This window comes from Syngnathoides biaculeatus, chromosome 21 (genome assembly GCF_019802595.1).
Source record: "Syngnathoides biaculeatus isolate LvHL_M chromosome 21, ASM1980259v1, whole genome shotgun sequence".
In the NCBI taxonomy this organism is placed as follows: domain Eukaryota; kingdom Metazoa; phylum Chordata; class Actinopteri; order Syngnathiformes; family Syngnathidae; genus Syngnathoides; species Syngnathoides biaculeatus.
In genome coordinates this window covers 2,097,154-2,117,836 of record NC_084660.1, presented here as the reverse complement: position 1 = coordinate 2,117,836, position 20,683 = coordinate 2,097,154, and the positions used below count along the sequence as shown (strand labels likewise).

The following is a 20,683-nucleotide window of genomic DNA, read 5'->3' as shown; positions in this document are numbered from 1 at the left end:
AGAAAAAGAGGAATGCACAGAGCCTACAACTGAGTGTAGGGACTTTGAATGTTGGACTATGACAGGAAAAGCTCAGGAGTTGGATGACATGATGATTAGGAGAAGGTGGATATTCTGTGCATCCAAGAGAGCAGGTGGAAAGGAAGTAAGGCTAGAAGTTTAGGAGCAGAGTTTAAATTATTCTACACGGAGTAGATGGGAAGAGAAATGGAGTAGGGGTTATTTTAAAGGAAGAGCTGGCTAAGAATGTCTTGGAGGTGAAAAGAGTATCAGATCGAGTGATGAGACTAAAATTTGAAATTGAGGGTGTTTGTATAATGTGGTTAGCGGCTTTGCCCCACAGGTAGGATGTGACCTAGAGTTGAAAGAGAAATTCTGGAAGGAACTAGATGAAGTAGTTCTGAGCATCCCAGACAGCGAGAGAGTTGTGATTGGTGCAGATTGTAATGGACATATTGGTAAAGGAAACAGGGGCGATGAAGAAGTGATGGGTAAGTACGGCATCCAGGAAAGGAACTTTGAAGGGCAGATGGTGGTGGACTTTGCAAAAAGGATGGAGATGGCTGTAGTGAACACTTATTTCCAGAAGAGGGAGGAACATATAGTGACCTACAAGAGCGGAGGTAGAACCACGCAGGTGAATTATATTTTGTGCAGACGATGTAATCTGAAGGAGGTTACTGACTGTAAAGTAGTGGTAGGGGAGAGTGTAGCTCGACAGCATAGGATGGTAGTATGTAGGATGATTCTGGTGGTGGGTAGGAAGATTAAGAGGACAAAGGTAGAGCAGAGAACCATGTGGTGGAAGCTGAGAAAGGAAGAATGTTGTGCGGCCTTCCGGAAAGAGGAGAGACAGGCTCTCGATGGACAACCGAAGCTCCCGGAAGACTGGACGACGACAGCCAAGGTGATCAGAGAGACAGGCAGGAGAGTACTTGGTGTGTCATCTGGTAGGAAAGGGGAGAAGGAGACTTGGTGGTGGAACCCCAAAATACAGGGAGTCATACAAGGAAAGAGATTAGCGAAGAAGAAGTGGGATACTGAGAGGACTGAGGAGAGGCGAAAGGAGTACATCGAGATGCGACGTAGGGCAAAGGTAGAGGTGGCAAAGGCTAAACAAGAGGCATATGAAGACATGTACACCAGGTTGGACACGAAAGAAGGAGAAAAGGCTCTCTACAGGTTGGCCAGATAGAGGGATAGAGATGGGAAGGATGTGCAGAAGGTTAGGGTGATTAAGGATAGAGATGGAAATGTGTTGACTGGTCCGGTAGTGTGCTAAATAGATGGAAAGAATACTTTGAGAAGTTGATGAATGAAGAAAATGAGAGAGAAGGAAGAGTTGAAGAGGCAAGAGTGAAGGACCAGGAAGTGGAAATGATTACTAAGGGGGAAGTCAGAAAGGCACTACAAAGGATGAAAAATGGAAAGGCAGTTGGTCCTGATGACATACCGGTAGAGGTATGGAAGCAATTTGGAGAGATGGCTGTGGAGTTTTTGACCAACTTATTCAACAGAATACTAGCGGGCGAAAAGATGCCTGAAGAATGGAGGAAAAGTGTTCTAGTTCCCATTTTTAAGAACAAAGGGGATGTTCAGAGCTGTGGGAATTATAGAGGAATAAAGTTGATGAGCTGCACAATGAAGTTATGGGAAAGAGTAGTGGAGGCCTGACTCAGGACAGAAGTAAGTATCTGCGAGCAACAGTATGGTTTCATGCCTAGAAACAGTACCACAGATGCATTATTTGCCTTGAGGATGCTAGTGGAAAAGTACAGAGAAGGTCAGAAGGAGCTACATTGTGTCTTTGTGGATCTAGAGAAAGCCTCCGACAGAGTACCAAGAGAGGAACTGTGGTACTGCATGCGTAAGTCTGGTGTGGCAGAGAAGTATGTTAAAATAGTACAGGACATGTATGATGGCAGCAGAACAATGGTGAGGTGTGCCTTAGGTGTGACAGAGGAATTTAAGGTGGAGGTGGGACTGCATCAGGGATCAGCTCTGAGCCCCTTCCTGTTTGCAGTGGTAATGGATAGGCTGACAGATGAGGTTAGACTGGAATCCCCTTGGACCATGATGTTCGCAGATGATATTGTGATATGCAGTGAAAGCAGGGAGCATGCAGAGGAACAATTAGAAAGATGGAGACATGCACTGGAAAGGAGTGGAATGAAGATTAGCCGAAGTAAAACAGAATATATGTGCGTGAATGAGAAAAGTAGAGGGGGAAGAGTGAGGCGACAGGGAGAAGAGATAGCGAGGGTGGAGGACTTCAAATATTGAGGATGGATCTGCCAGGCAAAAGAGCGAGAGGAAGACCAAAGAGAAGGTTTATGGATGTGGTGAGGGAAGACATGAGGGCAGCTGGGTTAGATAGGAGATGCAGGAGATAGGCTAAGATGGCAAAAGATGACATGCTGTGGCGACCCCTAACGGGACAAGCCGAAAGGAAAAGAAGATACCCTTTAGCCCCGATAACAGAAATGTGTTGCAGCCACATGTTAACCTTCGTAAACAACACTGTGACCTCCGGTTTATTTTCTGTTTTTTAAATACGCATTGGACTCATTTGAGAACAATTCATATTAAAAAAAAAAAAAAAAAACATCTGTTGGGGAGAGGTTCACCGAAGTTTAACGTGTGGCCGCAACACACTTCCGTGTATGTTGGAGACGACTCCCTGTTTATTTATTTATTTATTATTCACGTGGTTCTCAAATGATCCAACTTGGCATTTAAATACTTCTTGGTAATTTGAGATTGAGAAGAATAATTCCAACCTGAAATGAAGTGATCGCTACACAGTCGTGTGTATTTGGTTGGGCAGCATCCATCATGTTTAATTGCCAAAATCCATCAATCTTTTCTCGTCATTTCAGCTGGTATTCCATAGAATGATCTCTTTGAATATCTGTCTCATCTGTTGTAACAACCAACAGCATAACAAGTCTCGTGCATTGTGAATATTCTGCTCCGGTTCAATGTGCCCCACACTGTCGAGCTGCTTTTTTTGACCGGCAATATGGCGCCGTGAAAATGGTGACATCACGTGCACGACCTCGATACTGGACGCTGTCACATTTGTATCGACATTGTTCCGTTTGACTTTTCGGCTGATTGGTGCGAGCAGGATGGCTGCGTTCATCAGGCTTCAATCCAAAATGTCCCATCATCGTGGTGGCATTAGGATTTCAAACTTATTCTCTGAATGCCACTTTTTAAAGTCTTTCTCGTGTGAAATATTGTGCAAAAAAACTCCATCAGTTCACTTCCAACTGGGAAAAAAATCCTCTCTTCAATGATCTGTCCATTTAAAATCACTGTAAGTACCCAGAAAGGTGCCACTACTGATCAGCACTTTGATAAACACCAATGATCATAAAATTGACCAAATACCAAATGTGTCTTGGAGTCTGATCCAGGCATCCAACAGTGGAGCCGAATTCCTTTCAGACGGATACAAAAGTACATACAAAGAAGTTGAAGGTACAGCAGAGTGGCGCAGCGGAAGCGTGCTGGGCCCATAACCCAGAGGTCGATCGATCAAAACCATTAGTTATGATTTTTTTGTCTTGTCTCCTCATTGGCTGAGGGCCTCTTCCTAAAATCACATTCGGCGAAAGATAGACACCTGTACAGTATCTTACTGGCAGTGTTTTCACTCTGCACAGGGTCACTAGTTTTCTTGGTCTGCATGTCATCATGTCGAGCATGCAAATCTCTCAGCATATTCCACCAAGGCAATCTTTGTGTGCAGAGCAAACACCATGCCGACAAGTAATTGTTCATGTTCGACCCATTTAAAGATTAAAAATACAATTACATACTGAACACATTATACATCTGCCAAAGACTGCATGAAACATTTGGTTGTAAGCAACAAAAGTCCTCCCAAAGTGAAGAAAGTCGCTTATTGTTGATATTCATCATGAAACATGATCACTCTCACTTTACAAATGTCGATCTCCTCACAATCCGATTTTGAACCATTGGATGCAAATAATATACAGTAGTGTTCAAAATAATCGCAAACCAATGTCACTAACCATTAATGCACATTTTTAGTATTTTTTATTGCGACTGTGTTCAAACAACGGGGGTGTAGCTGTCGAGCATTGGCCTAACAGTTCTGAGGACCGGGATTCAAAACCCGGCCCCTGCCTGTATGGAAATTCCAAAAACATTCAAGCATTCATTGAAGACTCAAAATTCCTCTGAGGTGTGATTGTGAGTGCGACTGTTGTCTGTCTCCATGTGCCCTGCCCTGATTGGCTGGCAACCAGTTCAGGGTGTACCCTGCCCGTCATGTTTAGCTTCTTCCATTTTCTCATGATTGCTCCAGCAGTTGGACCTTTTTTCACCAAGCTGCTTGGCAATTTCTCTGTAGCCCTTTCCAGCCGTGTGGAGTTGTATAATTTTGTGGGGTGGACAGGTGTCTTGATGCAGCTAATGACCTCACACAGGTACATCTGATTCAGGATAATACATGGAGTGGAGGTGGACTTTTAAAGGCGGACTAACAGGTCTTTGAGGGTCAGAATTCTAGCTGCTGGACAGGTTGTCAAAGACGTATTTGCAGCTGTATCACACAAATAAATAGTTAAAAAACATACATTGTGATTTCTGGATTTTTCTTTTGAGATTATCTCTCTCACAGTTGACATGCACCGACGATGAAAATTTCAGACCCCTCCACCATTTCTGAGTCGGATAACTTACAAAATGGCAGGGTGTACAAATGCTTAATTTCTTCACAGTAAATGTTGGACGTGTGTTTATTCAGGGAAAAAATCCAATGACTTGCATGTGTGCCTGCAGACTTCCATGTCGTCCGGCAAGACTGGTGCATCGATGCACACATTTCAGCCAAAGAGTTGAATCCAGGCCTTTTGGTTGAAAAACACAAGTTCCGACTTGTTGGCCATGTGGGACATCTCTTTGGTTTTTATTTTCCACACTATGGGAGATGTACAGTTGCAGTAGAGTTCTGCATACAGAAGATTCACATACTGGAAATTGAACCTGGCCGTCCAGGGTGAAACAAGAATCGCAAGACCATATGAGACACGATGTTGCTTAAACTCATTTATTTCAAATTCTGTATTTTCTTTCAAGCGTCAGCCAATCATATCAACAGTATTGAGGTTTCAGTCCCATCGGGGTAAACAGGAGACGAATGAAAAACAGTAATCCTGAAAGGGATATTAGATGGGGCACTTTTGCTGTAAATAAAAACACCGATTACTCTGTTATTTTAACCGTGTGGGAACTTTCAGCATTTAAATCAAAGACTAAAATACAAAGTCCCGTCAACATTCCCATACCGGGAGTCAAACCCGGGCCACCTGGGTGAAAACCAGGAATCCTGACCGCTAGACCATATGGGACACATGCTGCTGCACTGACATTCTTCACAGTTTTCAGTCATTACATAAGACTGGCCAGAAGAATCCCAATGAAAACTTGAAATCCAAACTTCCAAACCAAATGGGAAATCTCTGAAGGTCCCTGCCACTTATTAATTCTGAAATAGATTTATTTTTTCCTAGGCCCAATATGTTGGAAACATTCTGCATGATGAAAGCCGAAATGGTGGAATACAGGAATTATTCTCACACAGTGCTCCTGCGGGAAAACCAGGAATCCGAGCCACTTGATCATGTGAGAAGTGCCTCTGTTTTTTTTATTTTTTTTCCCAACAAATATCGTCCCCATGCTTGGTTGACAGTTTTCCACATGAATGTTCACGCCAAATAGGTGGATTGCAAGGGGGGCGAGATTGCTCTCATCTTAAAAGTCGGAGCTCGTTCGCTGGGTGAAGATCTCTTCCATTATATTGGAACTCAGTTGATGAAAGCTTTGCGGGTGGCAAAGTCTAAATGATGTAATTTAGTATTAAGAATAAGTAAAATTCCCATAACAAGTGTTCAACCAAGGCCACCAGGGTGAAAAGCGAGAATCATGACAACTTGAACAGATGGCATTTGTTGAGATGTGACTTCAATTTCATTTCAGAAATTTTCCTCACTTTATTTGAAGCACATCGGTGCATGCATTGAGCTCATCTAACCTGGTGTACGGACCACTTTAACCAAATTTCTCACTTATGATTTCCTCTTCCTTTTATTTCTCTTCTTGCCTGCTAGAAAATAGACCAAGTACTCTCCTGCCTGTCTCTCTGATCACCTTGGTTGTCGTGGTCCAGTCTTCTGAACGCTCCTCCTGTCCACCAACAGCCTGTCTCACCTCTTTCTGAGAAGCCACACAACACTCTTCCTGTCTTAGCTTCGACCACAAGGTTCTCTCTTCTGCCTTTGTCTTATTAGTCTTCCTCCCCACCACCAAAGTCATTTTTCACACCACCATCCAATGTTGTCAGGCCACAGTGGTCCCTGCCACGCCCTTACAGGTCACCTCCTTCAGATGACTTCTTCTGGCAATATGTAATCCACCTGCGTGCACCCTATGTTATTGCCTCTTCTGGAAGAAACGGTTCATGACAGCCATTTCCATCTTTTTTCACCAAGTCTAAAACTATCTGTCCATCATGTTTCTTAACCTAATGCTGGACTTTCCCTTTATTTCTTCATCACTCCTGCTTCTTTCACCAACATGTCCATTACAATCTCAACCAATCACAACTGTCTGTGTGTCTGAGATGCCCACAACAACTTCATCTAGTTCCTTCCAGGATTTCTCTTTCACCTCTTGGTCACATCCTACTTGTGGGGCACAGCGACTCATGACATTTATACACTCCATCTCCACGGCAACTGGGATGCGGTGAAATGAAAGGAGCAAGCTTGAACCGTGCAGGTACCACAAGATCACAAGTGTGTATGTGTGAAACTGCATACAGGTCTCTCTGGCTCAGTCGATAAAGCATGAGACTATTAATCTCAGGGTCGTGGAATTTAACCCCATGTGGGGAGATAGACTTTCAGATCCAATGTTACCTATAATATGACTACATGCCACTCAAATTCAAGTTTCAACCTCACCAATTCATTTGATAATATCCAAGACATTCTCAAATATCTGCCCTTTAAAATAACCCTCCTCCATTTCTCTTCCCTTTGACACCATGGTAAACTGATGAGCATGTGTTTGTACCTCCTGCCTTTTTTTTTTTTTTAATTAAAACACAGACCAAAGTCTGTGCCAATTCCATGCAAAATTGTTTGAATTTGTAATGTGGGGATGGGCGATTGTTCTACAATAGAGGAATTTGACTCACGAAAGGCTCACCTTTGACCTTTGACCTTTGACTCAAAGCTCTTGTTGATACCAACCCATCGTCAGGAAGTACAAAGACGAGGCAAATCTTTACGGCATACTTTATTCCTTCATTTTTTGTATGTATTTATTTATTGATTACATTTTTATTTCAGGCCATATTTTCATCACTTTTTTAATGCTGCAGTGAACATGCTGCAGGTCATACGTAACTTTGACTTTTCATGGCCAGGCCATTGCCTTGTGCTGCAGGAGCAGCACCTCACCTGCACCTCATTGATACTAATTAGGAAATGCATTTAAATTTTGTGTGTCGTGTATTGTGAGTGAATCTCCTTTGTTTCAACTTTTCTGTGCTACTTCAGTCAAGTCTTGTTCTTGTTTCAAGTTTTACCTCGCAGATATCGAACCTTGCTTCTGGATTTTTGGGCTTTGTCTTTTAGCCTCGTGTTTTTTGTGCTTCTGCCTTTTTGGACTGCTGACCCGTCCGTGTATGACCTCTGACCTCTGAAACTACCCTCGAAAACCATGTCCCTGTGTTTGGGTCCTGTTCCTTGCTGCACCCTCATGACAGTCGGCACCAGTATTAGGATTAATTCAACTTTTCAGATCATCGTCTGTTTTTGTATTGAGAAAAAAAAAAGATTTGACATGGTTATATACCTTTCACATTGCAAATTCACAGTTATTTGTCATGAGCAAGCAACATGGTGGAGGACCCAAATGCAGTCCCACTGGAGTTGCTCTTACATTAGAAATGTATTCATGTTAGAATTTGGGGAGCAACTTCAACATGCATCCTTGTTGGTGAAAACGATATAGTGGTTGCCAAATGCAGCACTGAAACGTTGTGGCCTTCCTCCATCGCATTTTATGGAATATTGTGTCTGGGGCCCCAAGAATTATGTCAGAAGTGGGATTCGAACCCACACCTCCATTTGGAGACCAGAATACCCATCAACCGGAAGGAGTTTAGTCCTTGAGTCTGGCGCCTTAGACCGCTCGGCCATCCTGACAATGTCTGTGTGAAAGCCAACCAACCTCCAAATCTACTGAAATATCCCCAAAATACTGAAGCACTCCCTAAATTGACTGGAGTCATGTACTCAACAAATGAGATACATTTAGTGCCGTAAACCTGGACGTTGTTGGCCCAGTGGAGCCAGGAAGACAACCGAGCCGAGTGGGAGCGGATGAATTCATGCGAGAACTCCGCAACCTGGGATTAGATAACTTCTATCATCTGTATATCATGCAACTATAGGAAAGGAGTAATGCTAATATTTCCAGTTTTCGATCGAGTGATCCTGCATCGGAACAGGTAATTCTCCCAGAACGCACCACTGACCTCATGATTTGAACTCATCCCAAACCAAAAGACTGCACATTCGTTGTCGGCAGGATTCTAACCTGCGCAGGGAGACCCCAATGGATTTCTAGTCCATCGCCTTAACCACTCGGCCACAACAACCTGACTGCAAGCTTTTGTGTATGCACATTTTTTTGCTTTGTCCTGCTGCACTTTTTTTTTTTTTTTTTCCCTCAATGTAAAAATATGATGATAAATTGTTCATCTGGTGCACAAACACATACCACACCACACTAATTTTGATGCAAAAAGCGAGAAAACATTTTCACTCTCAATGAAAATTTAAACCGGCTTTTTAACTAATCTGTTGGTTTCTTAATAGTGGAGGGGTGGGCACTTACTTCGTGAAGTCACCGGTCCAGCGCTTTAAACCTGCACACAGTCTGGACTCCAGATGTAGTTGAAAGTTGTCTCTTTTTATTGGAACTATTATTGAAGCTAAATGATACAAATCCTTCAGTGAAGTCAGTCCTCACCCTCCGTGACCTGTTTATTGCTGATTCTGAATAATTTAATTCATTGCATTGTTTGTTTAAGAGTCCAGTAAAACTAAATTCTGAATGTGTGAATAAAAATAAAAAGTTTCGGGGCTTTTCTTTCCTTGGTGTGGCTTAGTATAATATTAATAAAGCGGTGTGTCTAAAAAAGGGGTGGCCAATCCGCGGCTCTCGAGCTGCACGCGGCTCTCGTGAAGCAATGAAGCATATCGAAGTTCTGTTTATGTGCGCATTTTGCTTGTGTTCATCGTGGTAGTTGCGAGTCAGCGTTGCTTGGGGTTAGTGCAGTATTTGCATGATTTGCTTGAGTTTATCACAGTTGTTATGGTTACTGTGACAACAAGATCAGTGTGGTGTGTGTGCATGTGCGTCGATGGCTAAGTGAGACGGCACTGCGCAGTTGTGAAAGAAGGAAGTGGAGCAGGAGGACCTCGGCACGGCGAAGAGGTCCCCCCTGCGTCTCCCGTCCATGGTCACCTTTATTAGACCAACTCAACCCAATCTATCAACCAATTAAATATAGTTCAAATAAATCTTAGTGTTATTTAAAAAAAAAATGCTCCATCTCAGCTTTGGTGATCAGTCAAAAGTAGTCAGCGTGGCCAAAACCTTGCATCTTATCCATCCATCCATGTCAAATAACTGTCTTTCGATCCATCCATCCATTCATTCGTCCCTCCATCCATCTCAATCAACTGACTTTCTATCCATCTGTCCACCCGTCCCTCCATCCGTCCATTCATCCGTCCATCCATCCATCTCAATCAACTGTCTTTCTATCCATCCGTACATCCGTCCCTCTATCCATCCATCCATCTGTCCATCCGTCCATCCATCCATCTCAATCAATTGTCTTTGGTCATAGGTCGTTACCGCCATGACGATTTCTGACCATGTCCTTCGGCATGAATAACGAACCCACAATGAATGCCGTGTTTCAAAACCCTGTAAAATTCTATTCTTAAGGAGTAAAAGTCACGAAAATAAAAAAACACAAAATAATAAAAGGTGGTGAGAGTGAAGCCCCGCATTTCTTTGCACTTCTCCAATATATGCGCTGCACCTTCACTGAGGATCGATCAACGATGACCTCGAAGTACTTTTCTTCGGTTTTTTAGAACGGAAGCAGACTGCCTCTTTGCTGAAATACGATTGGACAGCTCCTTCTTCGAGGCATCAGCATCAAATGACTCGTTGTGAAGAATCATTGTTGACTCAATAACACCAATTAATGATTTTATTAAATACGTGTAATCTGGTTACGAACCTGGATACAATAGTTTTTTTAAATTATTATTTATGTTTGTCACAATGATGCAGTGTCAACCACAACTAACTGACCACTGACAATAAGACGCACAAGGCTTATAAACATTGCCTAGTTAACATGAAAGAGGCGCAGTTGAGGAGCTGCTGCAGGAGGAGGCCACAGGGCAGTCATTTTTCGCGGAGCAGTATCGGCTGGATAAGTCCAGATTTGCTCATTCTGTGAATTTTTTAATTGAACAAAGCCACAAAACAATCTTTACGCCCAAATGAACAACAATAGCTTTTTTTTTTTAAATACACTATCATTTTACTTTTGTTTGTTTATGTATTTGAGTGACATTAACAGAGCGTGTTAAGGTCCATCCGTCTCCACTTTGCAGCACAGCATGAAGTGGGCGGGGCCTTTTTCTCCAGAACTTGTGTGGAGGAAGAAAGAAAGAAAGTTCGGGGAAGCCGGAAGACCCTGCAAAATAAGTCTGGAAAGCCTGATATCATATGATCTTTATATTACAGTGTAGACAAAATGAAAAGAATGACAGGCTCATCAGAAAATGTGATGCATTCAAATGACTTTCCTTCAAACAGAAGTCTCATGAGCATGAATTATTTTGGGACAAGCAAACTTTCTCCGGGCACTCCGGTTTCCTCCCACATTCCAAAAATATGCAACATTATTTGGACACTCTCAATTGCCCCGAGGTGTGATTGTGAGTGCGGCTCTCTGTCTTCATGTGCCCTGCGATTGGCTGGCAACCAGTTCAGGGTGTACCCCGCCTCCTGCCCGTTGACAGCTGGGATAGGCTTCAGCACTCCCAGCGAGACTCGTGAGGATAAGCGGCAAAGAAAATGGATAGATGGATGCTTTTTTTTTGCGACACGCTCATCTAATTTATAAACAGATAAACTAAGGATGGAAAAGAACTTGCTGGGTGTCCTTGAAGAGGAAAAGGAACTGATGATGCTATTATCAAGTCAACAGCAGAAATAAAAATGGAAGGCTTCTTTAGAAACAAACTTAATTGACTTCATCCATTGAAATATTCAGATTCTGAGATTGAAGGAGACAACTGATTTGCTGCTTCGACTCAAAGTAGCAGTACTTTGTTTTCGTGAACATGGATGCACATAAAGTTTGCTGTCCACATTTTACCCACCAAAGGAAACCCACATTCTTCCTACTAAAAGAGAAAGAAAGAAACTTCCTTGACTCTGGTGGGACTCGAACCCACAACCTTTGAATTACTACACTTTCTATCTAGAAGTCCAATGCGCTGTCCATTGCGCCACAGAGCCAGCTGTCTAACTACCTCTGTGTGTTCATTTTTTTATTACATTTGACTGGCATTTTCTTTTTGAAAGGCTTCCTCAAGCCTTCAGGTATGAACGACAGCGTTGTTCTCCTCAATATCTGTCCGTGGTCTTGGACAATGTGCAAAGCCATCCCATGCTGGAGAAGCTGGTTCACAGTTTCAAGTACAGCATGAACAACACCTCAGAGAGGGTCCGCTTGGCTTCTGTCGACATGCTCCTCAAGTTCAAGCCGGTCAGTTCAACCGAGGTAGTCGAAGTCATGTGCTCAAAGGCCACTTTATTAGGTCCATCTCGTGTGGTCAAGATGTATCATGTCTGATGAAAGATGACTAAATATGTCCTGTACAAATGCGTAGCACATCGTAGAAGTATCTTTCATACTTCCTTGGTGGCATATTTTCGGATCATAGACCTAACCGTAAAGCCAACATTTCTTGACCTGTGCCTTTGTGACAGTCACAACATTGACACACGGCCTGAAACACAAGCGGCGTTCTGCTTCTGTACCACGTGGGTACTTCAAGCAGGGTATGCGCAAATTTATGATCTGGACCAATGTGAGAATTCCCCCAGCGTTCCAGTCAGTGTCGACAAACGCCCGGATGTAAAACATCTTTAAATGATTCCATGATGATATCTCCTGTGGCGACTCACGGATGACTGATATTATCATGTCGAACATGAGGATTGCGACTCCAAGTGGAGTCTCATCATAATAATAGCTACAACATACATGCACATTTTGACGAATTCAACATAGTTTTTTTATCTAATTTTTCAATGCAATGATTGATTTGCGCTGGTGCACAACTTGTAAAAGTGTACTTGACTTTAACCTCTTACCACACCCATCTCCACATTGAGGGATGTTACAGAAGACTAGATGCGCGTTGTCGGCAGGATTCGAACCTGCGCAGGAAGATCCCAATGGAGTTTACGTCCATCGCCTTAACCACTCGGCCACGACAACCTGCCTGTTAGGCTTTCCGTAGGCACATTTTTTTTAATCTGATGGTGGTTCTTTTCCCTTCAAAGGAAAAACCAGATATTGAACTATTCACCTGGTGCACAAACACATACCCAACCATACTAATTTTGATACAAAGAGGGAGAAAATATTTTCACTCCCAATGAAAAATTTAACCAGCTTTTTAACTAGCAAACCTGTTGGTTTCTTAATTGTGGGGTGGTGGGCACTTACTTTGTGAAGTCACCGGTCCAGCACATTAAACCTGCACACAGTCCGGACTCCAGATATCGTTAAAAGTTGTTTCTTTTTATTGGAACTATCACTGAAGCTAAGTGTTATAAATCCTTCAGTGAAGTCAGTCCTCACCCTACGTGACCGATTTATCACTGACTAAACTTCACAGTCACAAGTTAGTCACTTTCATAAACAAGACAGAAAAACAGATGCAGTTTAAAAAAAAAATGAAGCATCCAGAGAAGAACGCTTGCATCATATCAAGTGGCTTGGAACATTGCAAGGGCCAAAAAGCCAGACATTGACGGCTCATTGATTCAAAAAATGCCTCTGTGATGTTGTTGAAATCTTGTGTCCTGAAAACAAAAATCTTAAACAAATGATTTCAGCCCTTCAACTGTCCCGTCACACTGTTGAACAGAGAATATTGGAGATTAGCTTGGCTACGGACTCACAGATCCACTTCAGACCTCCAATCATGTGAGCGTTTTAGTGCCATACAAGACAAGACTTGGTTGAACTGGTAGTTTGTTTGTGTGAGAGAGCGCACAATTTTATTTTTTTTAAATTATTGGCCTGTGGTCTTGGTACTCAGTAGGAGTCATACACCAACATGATGATAAGAAAAATGAAAAAAAAAATACATGTCATGCCTAATCTCTTCCAAAATACACGACACAACAACCAATATTGAACCTGAACATACAGTAAAAGAGCAGACGGGATTAATTAGAGGTCAGGTTTTATTAGCTGTCAGGGATGTCAATGTTTTCCCGGCATTTATGGTGCACAGAAACATCTGCTCATCCATTTATTTTCTGAGCCGCTTATCCTCACAAGGGTCACGGGAGAGCTGGAGCCTACCCCAGCTATCAATGGGCAGGAGGCGGGGTACACCCTTAACTGGTTGCCAGCCAATCGCATGTGTCCAATTAATGACGCACATTTTTGGGATGTGGGAGGAAACCGGAGAACAAACAAGACTTGACGAAAGTGGTACACGAACGCTGTAACGAGGGAGATACACTAACAAAACGCTTGCGTAAATTCACACAACGATGTGTAGCACTCCTCTGCAGAAGGAGCAAAGTAATGAGAATTGAATTGACTCGCGATGTCTCTTCCAGACACAAAGTGCGCTGAGGAGAGGACAGCCGCAAAAATTACGAAATTAAAACCGCTGTAATGATCCAAAATAAAAATGACACAAGACTGCTCCATTATCCCCCATCCAAAGGACACGCATATGTTGCTGTTTTTCTGTATTTTTCATTTTATTTTATTTTTTTAATCTCATTGATGTGGTAGTCTGCCCTCAGGCTTATGGATGTAGGTAACGTCAACGTGTCATAAGTGTAAACAATTGTTTTTATTTTGTACTATCCCATTAAAAATCTCTTGTTTGTGATCATTCTGTGGATGTACTGTATAACAGCGAGGTTAGAATGATGTCACAGTACCCTTCTTCTTTTTCTCTTCAGAAATGTTATTTCTATCATACCTGCCTCATTAAAACTGTGATAAACCTTCGTCAAGCATTTCAAACAATCGCGTTTGTCAGGGGTGTGGTCATGCCACTCACCCGCACCTCATTTGTTAATTATCTCTTCTATTCAAGCTTCGTGTGTTGAGTCTTAGGTGGCCAGTCCGTGTCAGTTTACAAGCTTCTTAGATAGATAGATAGATAGATAGATAGATAGATAGATAGATAGATAGATAGATAGATAGATAGATAGATAGATAGATAGATAGATAGATAGATAGATAGATAGATAGATAGATAGATAGATAGATAGATAGATAGATAGATAGATAGATAGATAGATACCCCGCGACCCTCGTGAGGATGAGCGGCAAAGATAATGGATGGATGGATGGAAATGATTCCACGACTTGCTCCACTTAAACTGAATAGTACGTCCATGTAGAACCTCTTAAGACTTTCCTACACTGTCACCAGAAAGATTTCACACCCCTAAATTAGTATTTCCACTGTTTGCAATGCCGCTCAAACTTGAGCGAATTTGTTAACAGGTGGGACGGTGGATCAGCTGGTAAAGCGTTGGCCTCACAGTTCGGAGGACTGTTCAATCCCTGCCCCACCTGTGTGAAGTTTGCATGTTCTCCCCGTGCCTGCGTGGGTTTCCTCCAGGTACTCCGGTTTCCTCCCACATCCCCAAAACATGCAACATTGCCTCCTGCCCGTTGACAATGGATAGGCTCCAGCACTTCCCGCGACCCTCATCAGGATAAGTGGAAAAGAAAGTGGATGGATGGATGGAATTTGTTAAATTGAAAAGTTAAACTGTAATAAAACTATTGAAAATCTGATCACTTTGAAATAACAATGTGAAGTTTACAACATGAAATTTTCAGTGGTATTTCGAATTCAAATCCTGGTGGCACATATTTACTTCCATCAGGCGGGGTTTAATCCAGGTCCTCAGAACTAGGCAAACATTTTACAGCTGTGCCACCGTGCCGCCTGTATCAATCACATCTAACCCTTGTGATGTGGATTGTTTTGTGTTATAACGTTTTGTATGGCTGGATTGTACGATTGTCCGAAATCATCGTGTCTCGATCGTGCCTTGTATGGATTGTAGATTGTCTCTGAATCAATTTGGATTGGCCTTTCCCATCACATTCGCTTGTATTATCTTGTATTATCGGGTCGTCTTGTACTTCACATTGTTTTGTCATCTTAATAGTACTGTGGATTGTTCTCGATTGGATTGTTTTGTTGAATTGTCTTGTGAAGTCTTTTATCGTCTTGCATCATCTTATTAGTGCGTGTTTTATCTTGTAATGTTGGATTGTCTTGTACTGTCTTCAGATTGTCTTGTATCGACTTGATACTTCTGTATATCTTCTGTACCGTTTTGGGCAACTTTTGATTCGATAAGATACTGTTGAAGGAAACAATGTTCGTGTGCACACAAAAATCCAAGATCTGCTACATGTAATAATGGAATTTCTCTCATCAGTACTTCATGTAATCATACAGTAGGAGTAACGGCGAATGATGAATTTCCAGGTCTCCATCAATTGATACTGCATCGGTGCAGGTAATGATCGAATCTTCTCCCAGAACCCACCACTGACCTCATGATTTGAACTAACCCCAACTCAAAAGACTACACATTCGTTGTTGGCAGGATTCAACCTGCGCAGGGAGACCCCAATGGATTTCTAGTCCATCGCCTTAACCACTCGGCCACAACAACCTGACTGTCAAGCTATGTGTATGCATGTTTTTGTTTTTGTTTTTACACAATGGTGGGGTCGCACAGTTTTTCCCTTCTGGGTAAAAACATGATGATGATGATAAACTATTCACCTGGTGCACAAACACATACCATAACACACTAATTTTGATGCAAAGAGCGAGAAAATATTTTCACTCTCAATGAAAATTTTAACCAGCTTTTTAACTAGCAAATCTGTTGGTTTCTTAAAGGTCAAGTGTCAGGAAATGCATGATTTTTAGTATGATATGAATGAAAAAACGGATGTTTTTTTCACCACAAAACATAATTTTGACGTATATTGCATTTGTAACTTCTGCCATGAAAATCCTCTCAAGGGATTTGTTTTCGAGAAGAAGCAGGAAGTGACGTACGGGGCAGTAGCGCGCTCAAGCGGTCTCGTATGTTTATACTTGTTTTACCTACTGGAAGGTAGCTCGTTGTTCCTTCGTGTTAGCAAAAATGCCAGCTCGTTTTATTGCTAGATATTGCTCGAACACTCGGGAGGATGGATTCGCTCTTCATACTTTTCCAAAACATTCGGTTCGTCGTGAAAAATGGATTGAACAGGTGCAAAGGACGAGACATTCGTGGGTTCCAAATGCCAGGTAGGTGTGAATACAGCTACTAAAAAAAATAATAGTCGGGGTTGGGGAAACGTAATCTGTAAATCAGGGGTGCTAAATGTGTCAATGTGCCACCCCGGCAGAAGCTGTGATTGGTGGACGCGGCACCGCCGGGGTGGTTCATCGCGGCGCTGGGCCACGGTGGCTCATCTCCGCTGAGGAGGTGGATCGGATCAGATTTGCTCATTCTGTGAATTTTTTTAATTGGACAAAGCCACAAAACAATCTTGACGCCCAAACGAACAATTGCTTTTTTTTTTTTTTAAAATACAGTATCGTTTTACTTTTGTTTGTTTATGTATTTGATTTACAGTAACAGAGCGTGTTAAGGTCCATCCGTCTCCACTTTGCGGCACAGCATGAAGTGGGCGGGGCCTTTTTCTCCAGAACTTGTGTGGAGGAAGAAAGAAAGAAAGTTCGGGGAAGCCGGAAGACCCTGCAAAATAAGTCTGGAAAGCCTGATATCATATGATATTTATATTACAGTGTAGACAAAATGAAAAGAATGACAGGCTCATCAGAAAATGTGACGCATTCAAATGACTTTCCTTCAAACAGAAGTCTAATGAGCATGAATTATTTTGGGACAAGCAAACTTTCTCCGGGCACTCCGGTTTCCTCCCACATTCCAAAAATATGCAACATTATTTGGACACTCTCAATTGCCCCGAGGTGTGATTGTGATCGCGGCTATATATATATATATATATATATATATATATATAGGATAAGCAGCTTAGAAAATGAATTGATGGATAGCTAGCTAGTAAAAAAAAATAAAAAAAAGAGCATCTAGACGCTATTAATGTTCCTTCAATAAATGGTTTTAAAACTTTGAGCAAAAAAAAATGGAACAAACGATCTTTTTACAGACTTTAGCAAATAAAGCCACACAGATTTATGACAAAAGATACAAAATTGAGTAGGAATATGGACATATGGTGCGGTGTCAATCGCAACGAACTGGAAACCGACAATGCAAAACACAAGGCTGCCATGCCTGACCTAAACAAGGTCAATGAGTCGCAGGTGGAGGCCACAGGGAAGTGGCCTGGCCACGCCCCAACAGCATCTTTATGAATTTGTCCTCCAACTTTGCTCTTCTTCAGCAGCGAATCGTGCAAAGAACACACCACAACAACCTGCAGTGTGGTTTGATAATGCTCCAAATCAAAAACACAAAATAGCAAACATCATGTTATTATCTTGCCAAATCAAATTTTGTGACCTTTATCAGCTGACATTTCCTCTGAAGAAGTACAACAACACTGCAAAAAAGACACATGCGTGGATTTATGTCCTTTAACCAGTGTACCAATCAAGCTAATATGAAGTCATTTGAGGGGAAAATAAAACCCCCTCCTCAGTGTAGTCGCAATCATTGTGTGTCTTCAACACACACACACCTCTGGAACAATGGATGCAGGTTGGTTTCCCAAGTCTCCACAAAGCTTTGAAGTGAACCCACAACCTTTGACTTATTGCAGCGTTAATCTACAAATCCAACACGCTGTCCATTGCGCCACGGAGCCACTTCAGCAGAAACACGGTGGGTACTCACAGTACCGGGTAAGATAGGGAAGTTTCTGAAAAGGTCGCTGGAGAGGAAAAAGATGAATTTTAATTCCAAGGAAAAGGGGATGTTATGTACTGATGAATCGGTTACGTGATGATGAAACCCGACGCAAGTGGTATGTTGTCGGCTCCACACAAGCCTTCGATAAAGCTACCAAAAGACAGCCATCTTCATGTCTTCCCCAATTAAGGACTATTCAAGTTGGAGAAGGACCTCAAGGATCATCAGTGGAAATCAGATGCACCTGAGCTCAAGTTTGAGTGGCATTGCAAATGGTGGAAATAATGATTTACGCGTTACGTTTGAATATTCACATGATTTATAAATTGACACAAATGTCTGAAAACACAACTGGCTTTATATTTTATGAAGATTTAAAAAAAAAAAACTATCTTCAAAACAGCTTTTGATGAAATCTAGCAGCAAAATGTGAAAAATGTGAAGGGGTGTGAAATCTTTCTGGCGACACTGTATGAAAATCTTAAGAGGTTCTACGTGGACGTACTATACAGTTTATGTGGAGAAAGCCATGGCATAAGTTCCATCCATCCATCCATTATCTTTGCCGCTTATCCTCACGATGGTCGCGGGGTATCAATCTAGCCGTTTTCTTTTGCCGCTTATCCTCACGAAGGTTGTGGGGGATCGATTTTCTTTTGCCGCTTATCCTCATGAGGGTCACGGGGTATCATCTATCTATCCATCTATCTATTTATTTTATTTTGCCGCTTATCCTCATGTGAGTTGTGGGGTATCTATCTATCTATCGATCGATCTATCTATGAAGCTTGGAAACTGACACACACACGGACTGGCCACCGAAAACTCAACACACGAATCTTAAAGACAAGACATAATTAACAAACGAGGTGCAGGTGAGTGGCATGACCACACCCCTGATAAACGTGATTGTTTTAAATGCTTGACGAAGGTTTTGTCATGCTCCTGGATTCCAGCCAGGGCTGGGCGTGCCCAGCTAATCTGAAGGTGCACACCTGCGCCTCATGACCTTTGATTAAGACCCAGTACATATAGGACCCGGGGGACGACAGAGACTCTACTAGATCGTTGCCTCTCATGCCTCGTTCCCGCACTCCCGTACTCCTGACGTCTACCTCCCGTGTACCGACCAACGCCTGTCTCCCGACCTACCCCGTAAGCCTGCCGTTACTGATCTTGCTGCTTGTTTGGACTGACTCCCTGGTAACCGACATTGGAACGAATAAAGGCTTATTCCGCACTGCTTACCTCTCACCTGAGTCGTGCATTTGGGTCCACCCCCGAGTCTCGTCCGTGACAGGTTTATCACAGTTTTAATGAGGCAGGTATGAGAGGATTAGTGAAATATGTAACATTTCTGGAGAAAAAAAGAAGGGTACTCTTACTTCATTATAACAAATGCGATACAGTACATGCAGAGAATGATCATTGTTCTAAACAATAGATTTTAATGGAGTAGTGCAAAATGAAAACAATTGTTTACACTTATGACATGTCTACGTTACCTCCATCCAAAAGCCTTAAGGCAGAGTACACACATCAGTGAGCTAAAAATAAAATAAAAAAAAAATACAGAAAAACATATGCGTATCCTTTGGATGGAGAATAATGGAGCAGTCTTGTGTCATTTTTACTTTGGATCATTACAGCGCTTTTAATTTCATAATTTTTGCGGGTGTCCTCTCCTCAGCGCACTTTGTGTCCGGAAGAGAGAGACATCGCGTAGTTAATTCAATTGTAATTACTTTTCTCTTTCTGCAGAGAAGCGCTACGGAACATTGTGTGTAATTATGCAAGCATTAAAGCAGCTCAGCTGTTAAAGGGTTAATTTAATGCCAAAATACTCCCTAAATAAAGTTACAAAAGTACTGGTACTCCCTAATGTTACGTTATTACTGCTAAAGCAAATAATATGAATTGAAGGTTCCCGTTTGTGGTGTGAAAGATGCTAAAATGTACTGAGATGCTCCCATATGTACCAGAAAGTCAAAAAGCTTTCTTTGGGCTTGTCGCATTCAGGGTGTCATCTCAGATGAACGGTTTGATTTTGGTTGGCACAGTTTCCATGCTGGATGCCTTTCCTGCCACAACCCCAACCCGAGGGAGAAGCAAACTCTTCAACACTGGTTTACCAATCAAATTCACTCACCACTGACAAATACTGTGTCAGAAGTGGGATTCAAACTCACACCTCCATTCGGAGACCAGAATACCGGTTACCCAGAAGGAGTTCAGTCGGTGAGTCTGCCGCCTTAGACCGCTCAGCCATCTTGACACTGACTTTGTGAGAGCCAACAAACACCCAAATCTACTGAAATATCCCCAAAATCCTGAACCACTCCCGAAA

The 20,683-nt window shown here is 42.3% G+C and overlaps 6 non-coding genes across 6 annotated transcripts; all 6 read right to left on the bottom strand.

Annotated features, from left to right (window-relative positions):
- Nucleotides 1-5,315: 5,315 nt before the first annotated feature.
- trnae-uuc (transfer RNA glutamic acid (anticodon UUC)) lies at nt 5,316-5,387 on the bottom strand. The gene has a single exon. It is a non-coding gene; the product is annotated as a tRNA-Glu (tRNA).
- A 2,754-nt stretch (nt 5,388-8,141) lies between these two features.
- On the bottom strand, nt 8,142-8,252 carry trnal-caa (transfer RNA leucine (anticodon CAA)). Its single transcript has 2 exons — nt 8,215-8,252; nt 8,142-8,187 (listed from the first exon to the last, which is right to left on the bottom strand). It is a non-coding gene; the product is annotated as a tRNA-Leu (tRNA).
- Nucleotides 8,253-8,625: 373 nt separating this feature from the next.
- On the bottom strand, nt 8,626-8,707 carry trnas-aga (transfer RNA serine (anticodon AGA)). Its single transcript has one exon. It is a non-coding gene; the product is annotated as a tRNA-Ser (tRNA).
- A 2,868-nt stretch (nt 8,708-11,575) lies between these two features.
- trnar-ucu (transfer RNA arginine (anticodon UCU)) lies at nt 11,576-11,664 on the bottom strand. Its single transcript is given in 2 exon segments — nt 11,576-11,611; nt 11,628-11,664. It is a non-coding gene; the product is annotated as a tRNA-Arg (tRNA).
- Nucleotides 11,665-12,570: 906 nt separating this feature from the next.
- Nucleotides 12,571-12,652, bottom strand: trnal-uaa (transfer RNA leucine (anticodon UAA)). The gene has a single exon. It is a non-coding gene; the product is annotated as a tRNA-Leu (tRNA).
- Nucleotides 12,653-16,032: 3,380 nt separating this feature from the next.
- On the bottom strand, nt 16,033-16,113 carry trnas-aga (transfer RNA serine (anticodon AGA)). Its single transcript has one exon. It is a non-coding gene; the product is annotated as a tRNA-Ser (tRNA).
- Between the last annotated feature and the right edge of the window lie 4,570 nt (nt 16,114-20,683).